This window comes from Hylobates moloch, unplaced genomic scaffold (genome assembly GCF_009828535.3).
Source record: "Hylobates moloch isolate HMO894 unplaced genomic scaffold, HMol_V3 SCAFFOLD_8, whole genome shotgun sequence".
NCBI lineage: Eukaryota > Metazoa > Chordata > Mammalia > Primates > Hylobatidae > Hylobates > Hylobates moloch.
This window is the reverse complement of record NW_026652283.1, coordinates 73,297,127-73,316,926: the sequence shown is the minus strand read 5'-3', so window position 1 is coordinate 73,316,926 and position 19,800 is coordinate 73,297,127. Positions and strand designations below refer to the sequence as shown.

The following is a 19,800-nucleotide window of genomic DNA, read 5'->3' as shown; positions in this document are numbered from 1 at the left end:
TTTAGGAGAATTGCTCATCTCCTTTTGATCCATTTGTGTGTGTGTGTGTGTGTGTGTGTGTAAGAGCATGTGACATATGAAAATTTAACCTTTTATCTGGCAGTATAAAACATAAAACATTTGTTATCACTTCAGTTCCAGGTAATAGCTTGAAAGAAAAGAACCATGGCAATGAAATTGGCAAAACGTTGCCAAAATCAGAGGTAAGTATTATTAATCTTCATGTCAGCACCCAGGAATTATAACCAGTTCCAATGGTGAGGTATGTTTCTAGAAGTTCTATACATAAGACATTCGACCTTTCTGCCATATTTTATGTGCACCTTCAGAAACGGTTTCAATGTTGTGACAAAACACTAAGTGCTACTTGATGTGCCATAAATAATTTCTAAAAATCAAACGGTTCATTTCAATCTTAAAATGACTACTGCAACACTTGAAAGAAAAAAACACTTGAGGGAGAAAAAGGGGCCACTTGAAAATTATCACAGATTAAATACTACTTGCTTGCCAATGCTTCAAGAATTGAATAAACAGGCTATCACAAAGAAAAATTTTAAAAGAAAATGAAACTGGCCAACACTCACAAAAGCTCCCAATATAGTTTTATTTCACATTCTAGGCTTCGTTTGTTTGTTTTTCCTAATCGTAGACTTGAGTTAAGGGTATATTTGAATTCATTTCAACTTGCAATCATTCAAACGGGAGACAGTTTCAAAGTTGGAAGTATGCATAATGTACACAGCCTCCAAAGACACAAACACTAAAAATAACCTAAAATCTAAAACTTGCTTAGTAGTAACAACTAGTTCTCACTCACATCCAACTCTCCTTTCCTCCTGAACACAAGAAAGATCACACTTCTCAGGCACCTTTTGGGAAGATGAAACCTTGTGTTTTCTTCAGGAAATGTAAGCAGAAGTCAGGTACATCACTTCCCGTCTGTTCCATACCACACTCCTTTTCTTCCTCAGAGATCGTAGAGGCTACACTTTCCAGATGGTGGAGATACAAGATGGCAGAACCTCCCCAACTCTGGATCCTCAAGTGACTGTGAGAAACAGGTTCTCCCCCAAGTCCTCAATCCTTAAAACAGGTTGGACTTACAGTATGATGGGTTAAATAGCTTAGAAACTATTATAATAAACTCCTATAATTTTGCTGCAAAGTAGGCACCTTAAAACTAAAACTGTTTTTTTGTCTTAGAGATTGTCATGAATCTAAAGAATTAGGTCTATGGTACTTCCTTTCACTCTTTCTATATATAGGATCTTCAACTTCCCTTCTCCTTTCATCCCAAATCCAAAGAAGGCGGAAAAAAATGACACAGGGCCAAAGACAGAACTAAGAGGAAGAAGCAGTAGAACCCTGGGGGAGTAGACACGGGGGTTAAAGATCAAAGCCTTGGGAAGAAGACAGAGAAAGACAGACTGAAGAGGAAAGAGCCCCTTAAGCTCATCAACTTGAGTTTCAGTTTGGATAGACAAGTGGCTCAGGTGGGTATGTTTTGCAACATCCTCCGCAATGCAAATATGTATGTTCAACTAACTCATAACAATGGCCTTTCAAATGTCATGAACATTTCTAAGGTATTACAAGGAAAATGGAGATAATAACAGTACATCCTTCATTGAGTTATTTTGAGTATTAAATTAAATAACACATGTAAAGCACTTAGCATGGTACCTGGTACCTAGAAACACTCAATAAATTTTTGCTATTGTTATTATACTTTATTATTCTACTTTCCACAGCCTCTAATTCAGTGATTTATATACTGCAGGAATGCAATAAAGGTTGCTGATCAACAGCCCTCAGGAAGAGTGGAGAACCAGCAAATAAGGTTTTGTGCTCTCACATGTACTGAGGCGTTATATTGTTTGACATTTACTTAAAAATATTTCAGCATACACTCTATGGTATGTGTGCAGTGTGGAGGGTTGTGTGGGTGGGTGGACGGATGGGTGTATTACCCAACTGGGAATAAGTCTTCCAGAGTTAGTTAATTAGCTATGAAAGACTTTAATTAAAAGCTAACATTCCAGAGTCAGCTACCAAAAATACCTCAATATTCTTTATATTTGATGGACAACTGAAAATTGTCGATTAACATAATTGATGTGAGGAGTGATTTCTCCCTGGCGAAGTGAATGGTATTTGAGATCTGTGCATTGGCTAGAAATGTTGCACAGGCATGTCCACTCTTCCAAGAGCAAGGTTTAAGACTGTGTGTACAAAATAATTATGAAGCAAGCCACATCTGTACTTTTACATTTTTTAATAGCCACATTTAAAAAGTAAAAAGAAACATTGAAATTAATTTTAATAAAATATTTAATCTATTGTATCTAAAATATTATTACTTAACCTGTAATCAATATGAAAAATATTGAGATACTCTACATTTTTTGTATTGTCTTCAAAATCTAGCTTTTTTTTTTATACTTTTAGCACATCTCAATGAGGATTAGCCATATTTCAGGTGCTCAATAGCCACATGTGGCTCATGGCTACCATATTGGACAGTGAAGGTCTATGACTCCAGTAAGCCCAAAAGCTTCAACCCTTGGAATGGAATCCTACCTAGGCTTAGAATTTCAATCTCCCTTGCTTATTGATGATTCAGGGAGGATTTTGGCCCAACAGCAAACAGAAGGTTGGCTGAGCCCTGTCACAAGACATAGCATCACACTGACTTAGAGAGAAACTTTCATGGGCATGAAGTTGCAGAAAAACAAAGAGCTGGAACTTCAAGGAGTGCTCAGGGAAGTTGTACAGCTGTGATGTACTACACGGAGGCCAGGTGGTGGGGCAGGAGTCCTGCCTTCTTCCCTTCTGTGACCATCAGGGGCTACTGACCTCTACAAAAGAAAATTTTTGACGAATAATCATCAATGACCTTGATGGCTGGTAATTCAGCTAGCATGAATCTTTCTGGATTCTTGATGAAAGAAGAACTCAGAATAATCACTGCTTTCAAAAACTCTTTCACGTCAATCTCTAATTATAGCAAAAGTTGCCTTTCAGAAAAAAATGTCCTTCAGCAGCTGCATCATCAAAAACTGGCTCTATGGATGAGGGTGTGCCCATCTCTTACCCTATGCTTGGTTACATCCTCCTGCTCTTTAACTTCTGCAGCTATTTTAATTTCAGATTTCTCTCCTGTCTGTAGTTAACCTTTTTATAAGCAGTAACCAGAGTCATTTTTCATTCATTCAATAAATATGAAGAATCAATTTTGTGCCAGGCAACATTCTAGTGTTAGGGATATAGCCTTTTAACAAGACAGGTTTGTGATTTATTGAAACATACAGTTGTAAGGTTGGAGGTGGTGGAGGCAGAACAAATAAGTATTATGTCAATATCATTTAATAAATATAAGTTTTAGCATAAGAGTGGAGTAATACAGATATAAACTCTAAGAACTTAAATATTTAAATAAAAGCCTTGTAATACTAAATTCAAATTGGAAATATTATGAATACCTGATATATTTTCGTATTTTCTTTTTTTTTTTTTTTTTTTAGATCTGGGTTTGTTATGTAATGGTGAAGTTTGGGTCTTCTAGTGTACGCATCACCCAAATAGTGAACATTGTGCCCAATAGGTAATTTTTCAATGCTCACTGGCCCTCCCAACCCTTCTTCTTTTTTTTATTTCTAGCTTTGTCCACTTTAGACCTAGAAAAAAAACTGACCACCTAAGTAGCAATGAGAACCCACCCAAAGTGCCCAAATTGTGATCTCTAAACCATTTTTCACTAAAACAAATCCACTTTCATTGTTGAAATGATTGATTTTAGGTCTAAGGCAGGATGTGCAGGTGAGTTCAGAATGCCTTGTTGAGCCAGAAAGCAAGGAAGTTGTATTAAAGACCAATAGAGTCTTACTATTGGTCAAGGATAGGACAATTTAATGCAATTTTTCTTGAAAATTCGTTCTGGGTGTTCTATGGAAAACAGGCACTAGGGGACAGGAATGGAGGCTGGGGACAGGTAAGGAGCTGCTGCAGTGAGCCAGAAGGGAGAAAGTGGCTGTCACAACTAGGATGGAGGTGGTGGAGAGGGGGCAGGTGGCTGTGTTTGTGATGCATTTTGAGATACAGTCAGAAGACAGCTGGCAGAACTGAGGATTTGCATGTGTAGGGATGAAAGGAAGGAAGACATCAAAGAAGACTCCTGGGTTGCTAGCTGGAAAAACTCAGTAGATAGTGGAATTATTGCCTGTGCTGTGGAAGACTGGGGAGAACTGGACTTGAGGAAAGGAAATCAAGAGTTTAGGATTAGGCATATGTAGTTTGAGATGGCTAGCAAACGTATGAAAAGCAAATGGCTATATGATTTGGAAGCTCCCAACACAACAGAAGCTGGACTGGAGTCTGATCTACATGTGGATGGGCAGTCCTGTAATTACACCAACATTTCCCCTAATGACCAGGTAGGACACCTTCTGCACATTTACAGATTCACTCCCATTTCGATGCAGCTCTCTGAGACCAAATTAACAAAAATATGTAAGGAGAGGACATCGACATGGTTGAAAACTGAGAGAAATCCCTTTCCTAAAAGGGCCCCTGCTTTTAGGTCTTTTGTTGTAAGGTCTCTTCTCACAGTCATGGATAACAAGAGATTTGGTCATTTCAATTGAGCCTTTGGCCTTTCAAGGCATCTAGTTAACGTCAATGATGTATTTATCCTCCTGTTGATGTCTACAGTTAGTAGAGTAATACTGAATCAGAGATAAAGGACTATATAATCCCACTTCTGTGTGCTGACGTCATTTAGCAGTCAAAGATTTACACACTTGACAAGAGAAAAAAAACCTATATTATATTTAAAAACATTTAGATAGCACAAAGAAAAACAATAATGATTGTATAATAAAGTGCTTCATAATTTACAGTACACGTTTGTCTTAGGTTGTCTGTTCTCACATAATTTGAATTCAAAAAATAGAATTCAGGGATATTTACTATCATATAACCACATATATCATTTGAGCTGTGCTTATAAAAGTTAAGTTACAATCACCAACTTGTTAATAACACAGTCGAGATTTTCAGGTTGTAAAAATGCATTTGTCATGCCTACCTGTCAAAAAATTATACCCAAGTCCCACATGCCACCTACTTGAAGAAAACAATGCTGGGCTGAGAGTGCTTTGTATCACCTACATGGGAGAATTCATATCATATGTGAGTTAATAATTCAGCCAACTTTATAAACCTGTTTTCATACTTAAGTTTTTGGCTACTTCTTACACTAAAATTAGGTGGTTTTAAGTGACTAGTCCAAAGTTCAAAATTTAATGTTCAGTTCAGTTCCAGCAAATTTCTGAAAACACATGGGAATTGTAACTCATGTGTTAATACTTAAAGTTTTCGTTAATAAAACTTCCAACACTAACCTTACCTCACTGAACTTACCTCACTGATTTTTATGCTCACTATAAAACTATAGCTGTCATAATATTTTTGAATTACTACAAAAGGAAGTAAGCCATTCCAAAGTCAATGTTATTTTGCAACATGATGATAGTTATAAATTCAAAATACTTAAAACCAATTTGCAAAGCTATCAATCTTAGTACCTCCTAACATTTAAAAAGCCCATCTTCAAAACATTTGCTATTACCGAAAAAAATAAGTTTAAGAAAATACCATGTATCATTCATATTGTGCTTTCCCTTCAGGTAAGCACATTAAACGTAAGCACGAAATTGTGTTTTAACATAAAATTTTTAAATATTGATCCCACTTAGATATGCCATGAATTTTCTAAACTATCACTGAAGCTCCAGAACTTAAATCACAGATAATTTAGTACTAAGTAATAATTTTGTGATCTTTAGGTCAATGCTTTTTAATAAATCTAAACAAATAACCTCCAGTGAGATATGCCTAAAGTATTTGTAAATGACTAACAAATTAGGCACTGTATTTGTTAGGGTTAAACCCATGTTTTAGAGTCGTGTCTCTCAAATACTCCTGGAGGATGGGGACTTGTGTTTAAGGATCCAGAAGTTTGCTATAAGAGCGTTTTTATGTTGTTTGTTCTTTTCTTTTCTATGTCATCTTTTCTTTTCTATGATTATCTCAAAAGTTAAAATGAATTTATCCTGGATCATGTAAATAACTCTTATAAATCTGGATCAGGTAAATCTCTCTTTGCTAATAGATTTCAATATAGCCTTTGTGTTTGCACTTAAGATTGCTTTGGAGTGAAATGGAAAAAAGCACAGAACTTCTTGTTTCTATGATACATTCCCTCCAAGTCTCAACCACAGGACATCATGCTGACCATGAAAACCAGGGGTTCATCAGCACTATAAATAAAAACAGCAATCAGTGAGGAAACTGGATCTTCACACAACATACCACTAGTTCAGGCCTCCTGAACTAGCACCTCAGCCGTACCAGTTTGTACCACATTCATATCAGTGTAAATTAATGCGTGGAAAACACTATCCTTCTCCATATTAAATTAATATCATTAATTTAGATTTTATTAACTTTGACATTGTATTTTCATTTAGTACATAATCTTGATTTGGCTGCATAGTTCTATAAGAGCTATAAACATGCTTAATCTTATGTTTGTCACTAATTAAGTAACGTAGTAATTATTACATAAAACAATACTAGGTGTCTACAAGGTTGTTTATTTGGAAAAAAAGAAGAAGAAATGTTTTCTCAACTGAAAAATACTACTCTAAAATAAACAGTATTTGTTCTTTGAAATTTTTCTGAGTGTTGTGCAAAAGTTAAGTAGGGGTGTGGAAGCAGGGTGTGTGCCATGATGGAGCAGACTTGGGAAACCCTACGGGCTCTAGTGGTTTATGGTAGACATTAGCATACTAAAGATTCTGAACAGTCCCAAAGCAAAGATCATCTTTAAATTGATTTAACTTACCTTTCCCCACATCTATTTTTTCCCACTGAACCCGTTCTTTTCTAAGAACACATAATAATATCCTTCAGAATATTTTTAGGAAAGGCTGTTCTAAAGTATCTTTAAGCCATCAAATTTGTAAGGTGTGGCATGGGTAAGAAAGGTTTGAGCGTGGCGAAATGGGAACACACTGCTGAAATGGACTCAGAAGGCCTTGGCTGACAGTCCACTAATACTTTTGAGATGCCCTCTGTGGCTAACATTGCGTTAGGTGCTGCAGGAGGCTCCTGCATTCCCCAGGGCAACCTGTGATGTAAGTACTGCTTAAAGGTGAAAACAGTGGAGCTTTCAGGGCTTGGAGACCTAGTGTAGTAGAGCTATGGCTTAAAGCCCCAACTTCTGGTTCAAAATATACCCCAGCAGCCCATACCCTAGGTTCATTTCTGGCTCTGCTAGGACCTGGGGATGGGACCTTGGGGGAAGCTGTTTATTTCCGAGGGACTCAGTTACCTTTTGATAAAAAAAAAAAAATTGAGATAAAATTTTGCTCAATGACTTCTAAAGTCTTTACCTAACCTAAATTTCATGTCAGGAGGTGAATGATCCAGCTGTACTGTATTAAAACATATTTAAAGCTTTGGTAATTAAAATAGTTTGGTAGTGATGCAGGAAGAAAAAGACAGATCAGTCCATGAACAATAATGAGGGAGTCCAAAATAGACTGACACACACATGTAAAGTTAGTATATGATAAAGGTGGCAGTTAGATTCAGTAGGGGAAACATGAATTATTCCATCGATAATGACTGAAAACTTACTTTCATTTAGAAAAATAATAACAGTGAAACCTTACCTAACTCTTTATGACAAAAATAAATTCCTAATAAAGAGTTAGATGGAAAAAAATTAAATCATAAAAGTGCTAAAAGAGATGGGGTTGGGGGCAGTAGCTAACGCCTATAATCCCAGCACTTTGGGAGGCCAAGGTGGGAAGACTGCTTGAGGCCAGAAGTTTCAGGCAAGCCTGGGCAACATAGCAAGACCTCATTTATACTAAATAAAATAAAAAATTGTTTGGGCATGGTGGTGCAGCCCTATAGTCCTAACTACTTGGGAGGCTGAGGCAGGAGGCTGCAATGAGCTGTGATCGCACCACTGCTCTCCAGCCTGTGCAACAGAGTAGGACACGGTCTCAAAAAAAAAAAAAAAGTATTAATATAGATATGTGAAAAATTTTTACAAAGAAAGTATGGGGGCCCTTCTTTTTACTCACAGGGTATAGGAGCCCTTTCTAAGCAAGAGAAAAAGCCTAGACACCATAAAGTAAAAGACAGATAAATAAGATTAAATATAAATTTAAACTATCTTCATGGAAAAAGACAAATGGCAAATTGCAGAAAATTTTTGTAAAAGCAAAATGTAAAACGCAGTGTGTATTCCAGTATGTCTAACATGTTTCCAATTGGGAAAAAAGAAGGAACATTTGCTTGTGTGCACACAGGCTATTTCTGGAAAGATGCATAAGCAAATGAAAAGAGTTTATTAAATGCCTACTTCATGCTCAGTTAAATGAGTGATAAAAACAAGGATTAAATTAACACATTTGTCAATTTCACTTGTAAACTAACCAAGGAATCCCACCCAAAGACTCCTATGAGGAACTAACTCAGTGTAAGAGAAATCTAGTTAGGTCCAGAGCTCCCAGGAAATTAATTGATTGCCTGCATTTCTAGTTTAGCACTTTCTTGAGGGCAGAAATGCTGCAGGTGGAAGAAACGGCCAGGACACACTCTGCCCAGGAAGAATTATCCATGGTGGTACATATTAAAGCTGTTATGACTCTTTATCTAGTATATTAATACATTGTAGGAAGGCAGGGAAAGAGTAATGGCTGCAAGTCAGAGCTCTTGACTCCTCAAGGTCAAATCTTAACCTTCCACTTACTCACCATGGCTTAGGGAAAGAAAGATACAATCTCTCAAAACTCCAGTCTCCTCATCCATAAAATGAGGGTAATAATAGTACAGATACTATGAGGATTAATTGAAATACGACTTTTAATATGTTTTATTACAAGGCACTAAGAGATAAAGTAGAGACAATCAATGAATAGCAGCTGCTGTTTAATAGTGAAAAGTGACATAATTTGTGATTACCATGATACATTATATATTCTATCACCTACATATGATTAGTAAATTTAGTCATTAGAGTATTTATGTTAATATTCTAGCAGTTATCATTAAAAGCTAATCTCACTGACAATAATGATAACATTAGCTAACACCTAGGAGGCATTTTCATGAGGCCCCTCAGCATTTTTGAGACAGGTTGATTTCTTGTTCTCCATTTTAGAAGGCCCAGAGCCACATGGCTTTAAAGCAGCAAAGCCAAGACATCATGCTCGGAAGGAGGAAAGCAGGAAATATTTGAACAGCATGAATGGCAACCAAAGTAGTGGAGAGAATGTAGCATGAAGCCAAAAAAAGGGTGAATGTACTAAAATTATGACATGTATCTTATCCTTTCTGACATATATAGATAGATATTTATATACAAGGTAGGTATTATTTAGAAGTAAAAACATCGAATCTCTGAGAGGTCTCCTAGTTATAATGATAGAAGTGTCACTTACACATGTAAGGTATTTATTATATACATTTATATATTATTACACTTATGTGTGTGTGTTGTGTGCTATTCTGCATCCAGTCTAAAGTGCTCCAAACAAAATGTCATCAAATGGAAAATCCTTCAAAATGCCAAGTGTAAATAACACTTCCCTCTATGTATTCTTATGTTGTAATGTTTCAACTTTGGCCAAATATTTAATACTGAAATAGTTTTAACAAATTTGCCCTTCAAAAGAATGAAAACATGTATCCTATCCTGAGACATTCAGAAACATCTTTTACGCCCACAAATGCTGAAGGAAAGAAAGGTTCACTACTGAGGTTCCATTGTAACACATCCCACTAAGGTGTGTGTTGAATTTAGGAACATACTTTCACATTTAAGCCAAGTTGGGACTTCACATCATTGACTTTTAGGAAGAGCATAAATGATTCTGAAATGGGCGGTAACACCAAACCCGGTGCAAATTTACCTTGGCCAGAGCAAGTGATTGTTTCGCTGTTGGGACTTGTTACAGCCTCTTCCAACTTGGAAGCATTTTCATACTAAGGAACACGGAGCTGGAAAAACAACTGAGCTCCACCAGTAAAGAAGACAATCACTATAAAAACTAAGCTGGAAGCAAGAACTGCCATGAAGTTAAAAAAATTAGAGTCAACCTACATATACTCATTGCTCACTTTTTTTTTTCTTAAAGACAGAGCAACAATCATCCCTTTGCTGGTATACCATCATGGCTCCTGAAAAATATCACAGCACTTATAGCAGTGAACATTTTGGTATGGAAAATCTGTTTCATCCTGTGAATTTTCTATTTCTGTGTGGGTTTGTGTGTGGGTGTGTATAAATCAATTTACTGTGTAAGCATTGAGCCAACAATATTCTATTGTATTACTCTTGCAGCAGTGGTTCCTTTGTTCATAGTCCTACAATTTTATGAGAGAAATCATAACTTAACTGCTCAAAGAGTAACAATTGGTAATGGGAAGTTCCCACCATTTTCACATCTGTAAGATGTAGAGGTGGAACTCACTGATCCAGTTGCAACTCCAACATTCTGTGATTTTTATGATGCCATTTTGTTAGTTCATATTATGCAAGGCAGGGACCCAATAAAACACCCACAAACTAAGGGGCTGTTGTTTCTGAGCAGCCTGATATCCTATCAGCAAACCTGGTCACTAGGCATTTACCCATTTAAAAGGTAAACATTTGCAGTGCATTCTAAGAAGGAGATACAGAGAGTATTTTGCATCACATTTAGCCTTGCAAACAGAATACCTTGGATAGCAAACAACAAAAAATCATGCCCCTACCTTTAACAATCACCAATTTTATAGGGAGGGGGAAAATGTGCTGATAGCATCCTATCTAGCTGAAACACAAGAAATACCCAGAAATGAAAGCACTAATCTAAAAGGAAGTACTGTCTGAGCCAAAAGGGGATAAATACGTCTAGAAATATGTCTACAACCTTCTGATGATGGATAAACCAAATGCGTCAAGCAGAGCTTGCCACTCTACAGCATTTCAAATGCAAGCAAGTTTGTGCAAAGACAAATAAGGATGTTTTCAGGCCAAACATATTGCCCAACTCCTTTATAAACCACATGAATAGCAGAATTTGAGTCTTTTAAGAAGCAGTCACCATCAACCAAAGTGGTCTCAATTTCTACTGTAGTTTTAGAAGTGAAGTGTGAGGAAAGACACTTCTTCCCTCCGAGATTCTTCTTGCCAGGCACTTTAGATCCTGCCAGGAAGGACAGAAATGACCAGAAACATGAACAACCACCTCCACTTCATCCCTAGGCATTCCCTATGAGGCACAGGTTTTGCTGGATAAAACATGTTTGTGTCCATTTACATTAAGCTTGAATTCCTTGGACTCTTATGACATCATTGAGACTGGTCATTGGAAATGTTTCAATGAGACTGACTGTTCATACCTCTCAGAAAGTGCTCTACTTACCATCTTAGAGAATCTGCTTGTTTGTATCACAGATCCACTCCAGTCTGTTGGAAGCAGCTTCATAGAGCCTAATGTTAGGAAGGATCCTAAGGCCACACCCAGACTTGGTGAAAAGATGGGTAGAATGAAGAAGTGATGACTTCTAGACACACAAGTTTGGGGAACCATGGCATGCCTATATAGGCCCCCTTGATCTAGAACACCCAACCCTGAATTTTCACAGGTACATGCATGGCTGGCTCTTCATTCTTGGACTAGGCTTATGTATCCTCCAATCTTGAAAAATTGATTTAGTACCTGTAATGAGTTGAATGGTGGTCCCCAAAAAGATGTGCCCATGTTCCAGAACCTGTGAATGTGATCTTGTTTGGATAAAGTGTCTTTCAAAATGTAATTAAGAATCTCAAAATTAGATCATCCTGGATTATCTGGGTAAGCCCTAAATCCAAAGATGAGTGTCCTTATAAAAGACACACACAGCAGAGACGCAGAAGAGTAGAAGGCCACGTGAGGACAAGAGAAGAGACTGGAGCTATGCAGCCCAAGTGAAGGGGCCTCCTGAAGCTGAAAGAGACCAGGAAGATTCTCCCTTAGGGCCCCTGTGGGGTGTGCAGATTTTGCAACACCTTGATTTCTGATTTCTGGTATCTAGAACTGTCAGACAATAAACTTCTGTTGTTTTAAGCCACCAAGTTTGTGGTAATTTGTTATGACTGTCCTAGAAAACTTATATAGTATCCCCTTTCATCCATCCACTTACCACTGCCAGCTAATGTTTATTATTTTTTATGGGGATTCAAAGACCGATGAAACACCGTCCCTGCATTTCAGAGGCTCTTGTTCTACAGGGAGTGATATGTGAGCCAACAACTAAGAGAGTGAAGCACAGAACTCTCCTGAAATAATGTTGAAAGCATCCTCAGAGGATGTAACATGACTGCGGTCCAAGAGTCTCCATCGATAGAGCCGGAGGAGAAGTACACGGGATCTCCAAGTGGGCAGACAGGACACAGAGGGGCCATGTGTGAGTTGCCAGATCCTAAAACTGTGTCCACCATAGTTAGTGAGCTTGAATGGCATCTTTTCCTGTGGGAAAACAGGGAATCTGTAGAAAGTGCTGTTCCTGGTGAAGTAAAGGATATGTGAAGGTTTCTTTTCCTACCTCAGTCCCGCTCAAGAACTCAGAGGTCTAAACTGTCTTCCATGAAAACACAGACTTTCTGCTCCTGACCTTGCATCATGCCTTTCCCCCTTGCCAGACACATTTGCCTGAAGTTTCCTTCCTCCAAAACTCTTTGCTACATGGAATCCCAGCCTTCCCAAAAGTCTTTCCAGAGAACCAGTTCTACAAGCACTCTTATTGGGGAGAAAAAAAAGGAGTGAGGGGAGGCAGAAGACAACCCACAGTAACATAAATTTGGGAAATGCTCTTTCAGGAATTTGCAAAATGCTCTGAGAAGTCCAATTTAACTTTGGTTAATCAACATTTCCCAAACTTATTTCACTCTAACATTGTCTTTCTTGTAACATCTTCTTAATATCCTAGGGAACGTACTATAGAAGATGCTGCATTTGAATAACATTATTTTTCAAATGTAAGTTTAATAGATTATATTCTATATTTGGTAGGCCCTCCAATATATACTGCTGGCTTAACTCACTGTCGGAACATTTTTCCCTCTCCTGCCAAAAACCCAACACCTTTATCAAAAAGCATGCCCCTTTACAAATGCCCTCTGATGAGCACCAAGCAAGCAAGAACCAAGCACCCCAGTCCAAGGCACAGTGGTAGACCCTGGGAACATGACATTTCCCAGGTGGCATCCTTGCCCTCAATAGCTTACATGGCTTCACTTTATACAGCATGAGTTAATTCTACACTCGACAAAACCACAAAATTAAAAGTATGTTAGAATAACCCCGCTGGGAAAAGATATTTCATTTTGATTGTTAACAATTCTAAGTATTGTTTACACAAATGGGCAAAATATCTTACAAAATTTGCCTTCCCCATATGCCAAATTTCATCATATTCATAAGCATCCCTACGAACTTGAAAAAAGGAATTTTCTGAAACATCTTTCCTCAGAAGATCAGGGATAGGGCATGCTTCCATGCCATTCCTTTCTGTATATTCCCTGTCACCACTAGTTAGTTGCATTAACATTATTAAGTTGCAATATATTACACACACTACAGTAAAAGCTGTAAAAATAATCTCTTGGTTATTTCATGACTACACATGCTATAAGAGTTATTCAGAAGATGGAATTACAAGGAAAAGGGGCCTAAAAACTCATTCTCTTACCTCTAACAGTTGTCCTCAACACAGAAATTTGGGGGATAATCAAATTAAGGAGAAAAAAATCATCCTCTGCTTTTCTCTTCTTACCACAGTTCTGAATGGAAAGTTATTTTCCAGGCAAAGATGAATGAAATCTGCTCTTTCTAATCTCTATAAAGATTGTGAAAATAAAGATCCATTTCACTGGATAGAGTGATGTCTCCTCTGAAAAGCAGCCATATTCTGACGTAATCAAGAGATGAGTGGGCAGGACCTGCACTCTGCGGACTGCGGGCTGGTGCGCCTCCAGCCTGCACCTCCATAACTCATACCACACCTCAGGAAAACGGACATCACAAGAACTGTTTCTGTCACTGAGGAAGATAAGAGCATTTACAAGTTGGACAATAACAACAATATTATAACACAGAAAGAGAGACCGCTTTCCTTCAAAGAGGAAACATTCACATACATGCTTCTCCTGTTCCTGTAACAGATGAGGAGTTTCATTCTAGTTCCTCTTTAAAACAATGTAATAGTAACACAACCTACTGCTCTTTATTGAATGCCAGGCTAAGGGCATTACTGCTGGAGAGGTAGGGAGCATCATTCCGCCAGTTTTTAGAGAAGGGAAGTGAGCCTCAGGAAAGTAAAGGACTTACCCATGGTCCCACATCCACCGAAAATCAACCGGGCCTCCCCAGCCAACAGAACAGCCCAGAAACTGAAGGACCTGAAAAATGTAAGTGGCAGACAAATGGAATCCAACAACTCGGTTTCCTGATTTCTAAATCCAGGTCCGGAGACGCCATTGTCGTTTTAGTGTCCCCATAATATAGAGGAAGTCATTCATTAAAGACGGAAATGTACTGAGTGGGAAACATTCCAGCAAGAGGAAATTGGGTCACTCAGAGCCTCAGAGGAGAACGTCAAGGGGTTTGTGCTCAGACCTGCTGAGCAGATGAAAGTGGCCTATACACAACTCAGCCAAAGAAACTTTGCAGCTTTTCCCTCATCCTCTGCAACGGGTGTTGGTGTTGGGAGCATAAAAATGGATTTGGATTGGGCTACCTTTGAGAATTAGACTTTAAATCTAGCAAGATGCAGTACTTTCAATAACAATTGTTACCAGATCCTGTCACCTGGATGTTCTTACACTCATATTTTATTCATACGTTCACTGGCTAACCTTTCCCTCCCTTTGCTTCACGTATGACACAGACTAAACACTGGAAGCGCAAATTAAATGCAAATGGAGGTCAGGCGGGTGACACAAGGGCTCCCTCCGGCTGGGTGGGACGGGGTGGACTGGCAGCCACACCTCATCCCATCCCCAGGGGCAGCCAGCCACACCTCAGCTCCCACCCAAGACTGCCAGAGGAAGCCCCGGCAGTGCTGCAGAGCTTCACGTCACCCAAGAAAAACTAGAAACCTACATTATTATGTGAAATGTCATGATTTTTTGATTCCTGGCAACTTATTTTGATATCTTTAAAAAAAAAAAAAAAAAAAACCAAAAACAAAGAACACAGGGTGAGAACAGAAAACTGAATCCTGGGGACTGGATTCACCCCGCAGGTTTCCAGCCTAGAAAAACTCTACTAAACACAGCAGAGTTCAGCAATGAGGAATATATTGGGATCATTCCATTTGAAAGACAGCATAGAGAGCTTGTTAATAGTGTTACGTTTTCCTAAGAAAAGGTTTACTTTGGAATATATAATTAGACAAAGAAGAAATATGCAATTCTGTGTCCTTTCTATTAACATTATGCTCTTCTAAACTACAAGCTAAACAAAAAGAGTTAAGTTGAATTTCTTCTTGAAGAAAGTGAAGGACTTAGCCTGCAACCCCAATTTCTTCTTCTTGAACACATTGATGTTGATAAGTAGCTGGTATATTTTTGAACTTTAAAAGAAACCTTGTCAAAAAAAGATGTGCATTATCCACTAAAATGATACATTAACACTATTTGCAAAAATATATTTGACAACTTCTTTTTTTGTCAACATTGACCAAGTTCCAGGCTCTATGCTGAACTCTGAGGAAGCAAACAGTGGTAAATGAGATAGTCCTATCTTTATCACTGGGCTAGTAGGAAAGACAACTAAATAAACAATCCCAATAAATCTTGGTTACCTGTTAAAATAGGGGAGGGAGAGAGTCCTAACGGGATGCAGGATGAATTAGAGAGAGCTTCCTGGAGGAAGGGATATTGAAGATGAGACGAAAGAGAAAATGGTCAGGGAAGGGGAAAGGATGATTTGAGATAGAGACAATCTCAAATTCGGATGCAGGAAATAGCACTATGGCTTAGAGAATCTGAAGTGAGTTTGATATGCCTGTAGAATTCAATTGGCAGGGTGAAGTGGGGACAGTGGAGAGATGATACAGATGAATTGGGCCATGTTATGGATTCTGGGTTTTATCTTGATGGCAATAGGCAGTGGCATGATCAAATATGCTCTCGAGAAGAAGCACTCAGCAAGGATGTAATGGAGCCAAAAGTATCACTCTGTGCAGAGACACAACCTTCCCTGCTCTCTACGAGGGATGAATTCCCACTTGCTGAGCCAGCTCCCAAGCTCCCCTTTGTTGTGTAAGACCCAAGCTATGGACTAAGCTAGTGGTTCTCAACCAGGACAATCTTGATGCCCAGGGACATTTGGCAGTCTCTGTAGATATTTTTGATGGTCACAATAGGCAGGCAGGAGAGTGAGAGTGGCATCTAGTGGGTAGAATCCAAGGAAACCTCCACAACAAAGAATTATCCAGCCCAAAATATCAATAATCCCATATTGAGAAAATCTGAAATAATTTAACAAAAAAACTAGAAGTCTATCTATCTATCTATCTATCTATCTATCTATCTATCTATCTATCTATCTATCTATCTATTTGTCTGTCTATCTATCCAATCTATTTTTTAAAGGGGCAGGAGGAGAGAAGGGGAGAGATTCCAAAAACCTACAAGACCTTGGTGTCAAGAGGAGTTTGCCAGGACTTAGAAGAGGTGAGAAGATACAGAATAGCTGAGTATTAAAGAAGGAACCTGAGATAAAAAGAAGGAATAGTTGGTAGGAAGTTCAGCCGCACTGCTAGCCCAGTATCAATGCACTGTAAACAACCAGTGAATATTTGTCAGGTGAAGGAATTAATGAATGAACAAACAGATACATCAATGAACTGGATCTTCTTTAATGAGTCAAAGTAAAGAACTGAGACTATCTTTGCCGCTATGACTTAAATGTGACTACAGACTGCTATGTCAACATCTTAGTTGTTTGTTCCAGCAAATCTTTGCCCAGAAAAAAAAAAAAAAACCACTATTTGCTCCAGGAAATTCCCATTGATAGATTTATTGGAGGAAATAATCTGCTCACTTTGGCAAACCGTTGTCTTATCAATCACAGTTTATTCATCGCAACTCTCTTCAAGACCCTCACTTTGCTGTGTCCAACAACCCTACATTATCACATCACAGACTTTGAACAATTCCAATTAGTTCTGCCTGAAAGGCCCATCTTAAACCACTTGACGCCAAACCCCAAAGACCTATAAATATTTCACCTCTAATTTTCCCTTCTTAGACACTGCTAAGACTTTGTCGAGGTGGCATGCTCCCTCACTGGAATAAGGTATAAATTTAGCTGATGATATATTGGGGCGTTCAACAGAATGGAATTACTTTTTAATTACTTCAGTTATTGGGCTATGTGTCTTTGAATGCGACAGGACTAGGACACATTCTAGATCCTGTATATATATTTTTTTTAGTTATATTTCAGGGCCTGTCTGGGATTCTGAACCAAAGCTAAAGTACCCAGCTGTACCATGTCTTAAAATATCCCCAAAGAATTTCATCAATTTATTTAAAAATATTCCTGGGGTACCTGCTGTGTCCCAGGCACTGTTCTGGATGTTAGGAATATCAGTGAACAAAATAGTTTTCAGTCTAGTGGGAGAATGGGGCAGGGCAGAAGAAAGACAATAAACGCTAAACGTAGTAAATAATTAGGTTATATAGAATGCTAGAAAATGTCATAGAGCAGGGCTGGGGAATCCTGCAGTTGGAGGGAGCTGCAGTTTTAAACGGGGAGGTCAGCGTAAGTCTCCACTGAGAAGGTGACATTAGAGGGAGAGGACTTGAAGCGAGGCAAGAGAGTTTGCAATGTGAGGAGCTAGGGGGAAAGCATTCCAGGTAGAGGGAAGAGCCAGTACAAAAAAAAAAAAAAACAAAGATGGGCAGATGCCAGGCATGTTGGAGCAACAGCCTGGAGGCCAGAGGGTTGGAATGGAGTGAGTGAGGAGACAAGGGCTAGGAGACAAGGTCACAAGGAAATGGGGTAAGGACAGGGATGAAGAAGGATTACACAGACCTGGGTGTCACTGTGAAGACTTTGGTTGATATGGTCACCGGAGGGTTTTTTGTTATTATTGTTGGTCTTTTTTTAAGTCAGGATCTTGCTCTGTTGCCCAAGCTAGAGTACATGGTGTGATTACAGATCACTGCAACTCGAACTCCTGGGCTCAAGCTATCCTCCCACTTTATCCTCCCGAGTAGCTAGGACTACAGGTGTGCACCACCACACCTAAGTTGTTTTGCTTCTTTTTTTTTTTAAGAGATAGGGTCTCTCTACATTGCCCAGGCTGGTCTTGAACTCCTGGCCTCAAGCAATCCTCCCACCTCAACCTGCCAAAGCGTTGGGATTATAGGTGTGAGCCATCATGTCCAGCCCCACTGGAGGGTTCTTGAGCAGAGGAAAGACAGAACTAGACTTACGTTTTAACAGGTTCACTGTAGGGAGGCAGTGGGAGAAGCAGGGAGACCAGTTAGGAGGCATCTGCCACAATCCAGATAAGAATTGACTGTGCCTACAGCCCCCAGTGAGGAGGATGAACAGTAGACTCATTCCAGGAAGAGCCAAGGAGATGTCTGCACAGGTTGGTTGAGGGGTGTGCCAGCTAAATAGGCATTTAATATAACTTCTAGACTGGTAGTCTCATGAAGAAATCAGGGTCAATCAGACACAAGCTATCCTTATTCTTTTTTATTTTTATTATTATACTTTAGGTTTTAGGGTACATGTGCACAATGTGCAGGTTTGTTACATATGTATCCATGTGCCATGTTGTTTTGCTGCACCCATTAACTCGTCATTTAGCATTAGGTATATCTCCTAATGCTGTCCCTCCCCCCTCCCCCGACCCCACAACAGTCCCCGGAGTGTGATGTTCCCCTTCCTGTGTCCATGAGTTCTCATTGTTCAATTCCCACCTATGAGTGAGAACATGCGGTGTTTGGTTTTTTTGTCCTTGCTATCCTTATTCTTAAAACACAACTTCAAAGGCAGAAAAATGGGTAGAGGATCTAAAGTTGGCACATGATTTCAGAAAGAATGCACAATTTAGGACTTACGTTTCTGGTACAGAAAGAAACTTGTAGGGCATGATTTGAGTTCTCTGAATAAGAGAAGTTTTTAGAATTCCTTTATGAAGATCCAAACTGTATACTAATTTTCACTATAATCTTGATAGGTGTCTAGTTTCTTAATAAAGTAGGATCCCTTTTGCACTGGGGGTGGGTGGGGATCCTTGAGAAGGGCCTGCCGGTTCGCTAGGCACAAGGTTCAACAGGAAGAACCACAGTGAAGACAGCCAAGCTCCGCCTGGCAGCACCTCCAGAGATACGAGACAATTACACTGGCCCCATGGAAAAAGGAGAACAGATAGGAGTTCACCTGTAAGCAGAATGATCCAGCTATGTATTAGAGCTCCCTTCGTGGAGGTCTGCAACTGGGAAGAAGGAACCAAAAGTATTAATGTTTAACGAGGACACAACAATAAATGTGTTTATTCTTCACTGTCCTGTTGTCCTAGTGTTGAAAGGGGAGGGGCCTTTTACCTGGGGTTGTCTTTAGGGCCTTTTTGGACTCTGGGGACAAAGAAAATAGAGGAAACATAAAAATAGCCCAGAGGTTAGGTACATGTTTTGTTTTCTGGTTTACTTATTTATTTTTTTAA

The 19,800-nt window shown here is 38.9% G+C and overlaps 1 protein-coding gene across 8 annotated transcripts in view; it reads right to left on the bottom strand.

Annotated features, from left to right (window-relative positions):
• ERC2 (ELKS/RAB6-interacting/CAST family member 2) overlaps window positions 1–19,800 on the bottom strand; it is a 901,662-nt gene that overhangs the window by 591,564 nt on the left and 290,298 nt on the right. The window lies entirely within an intron of this gene.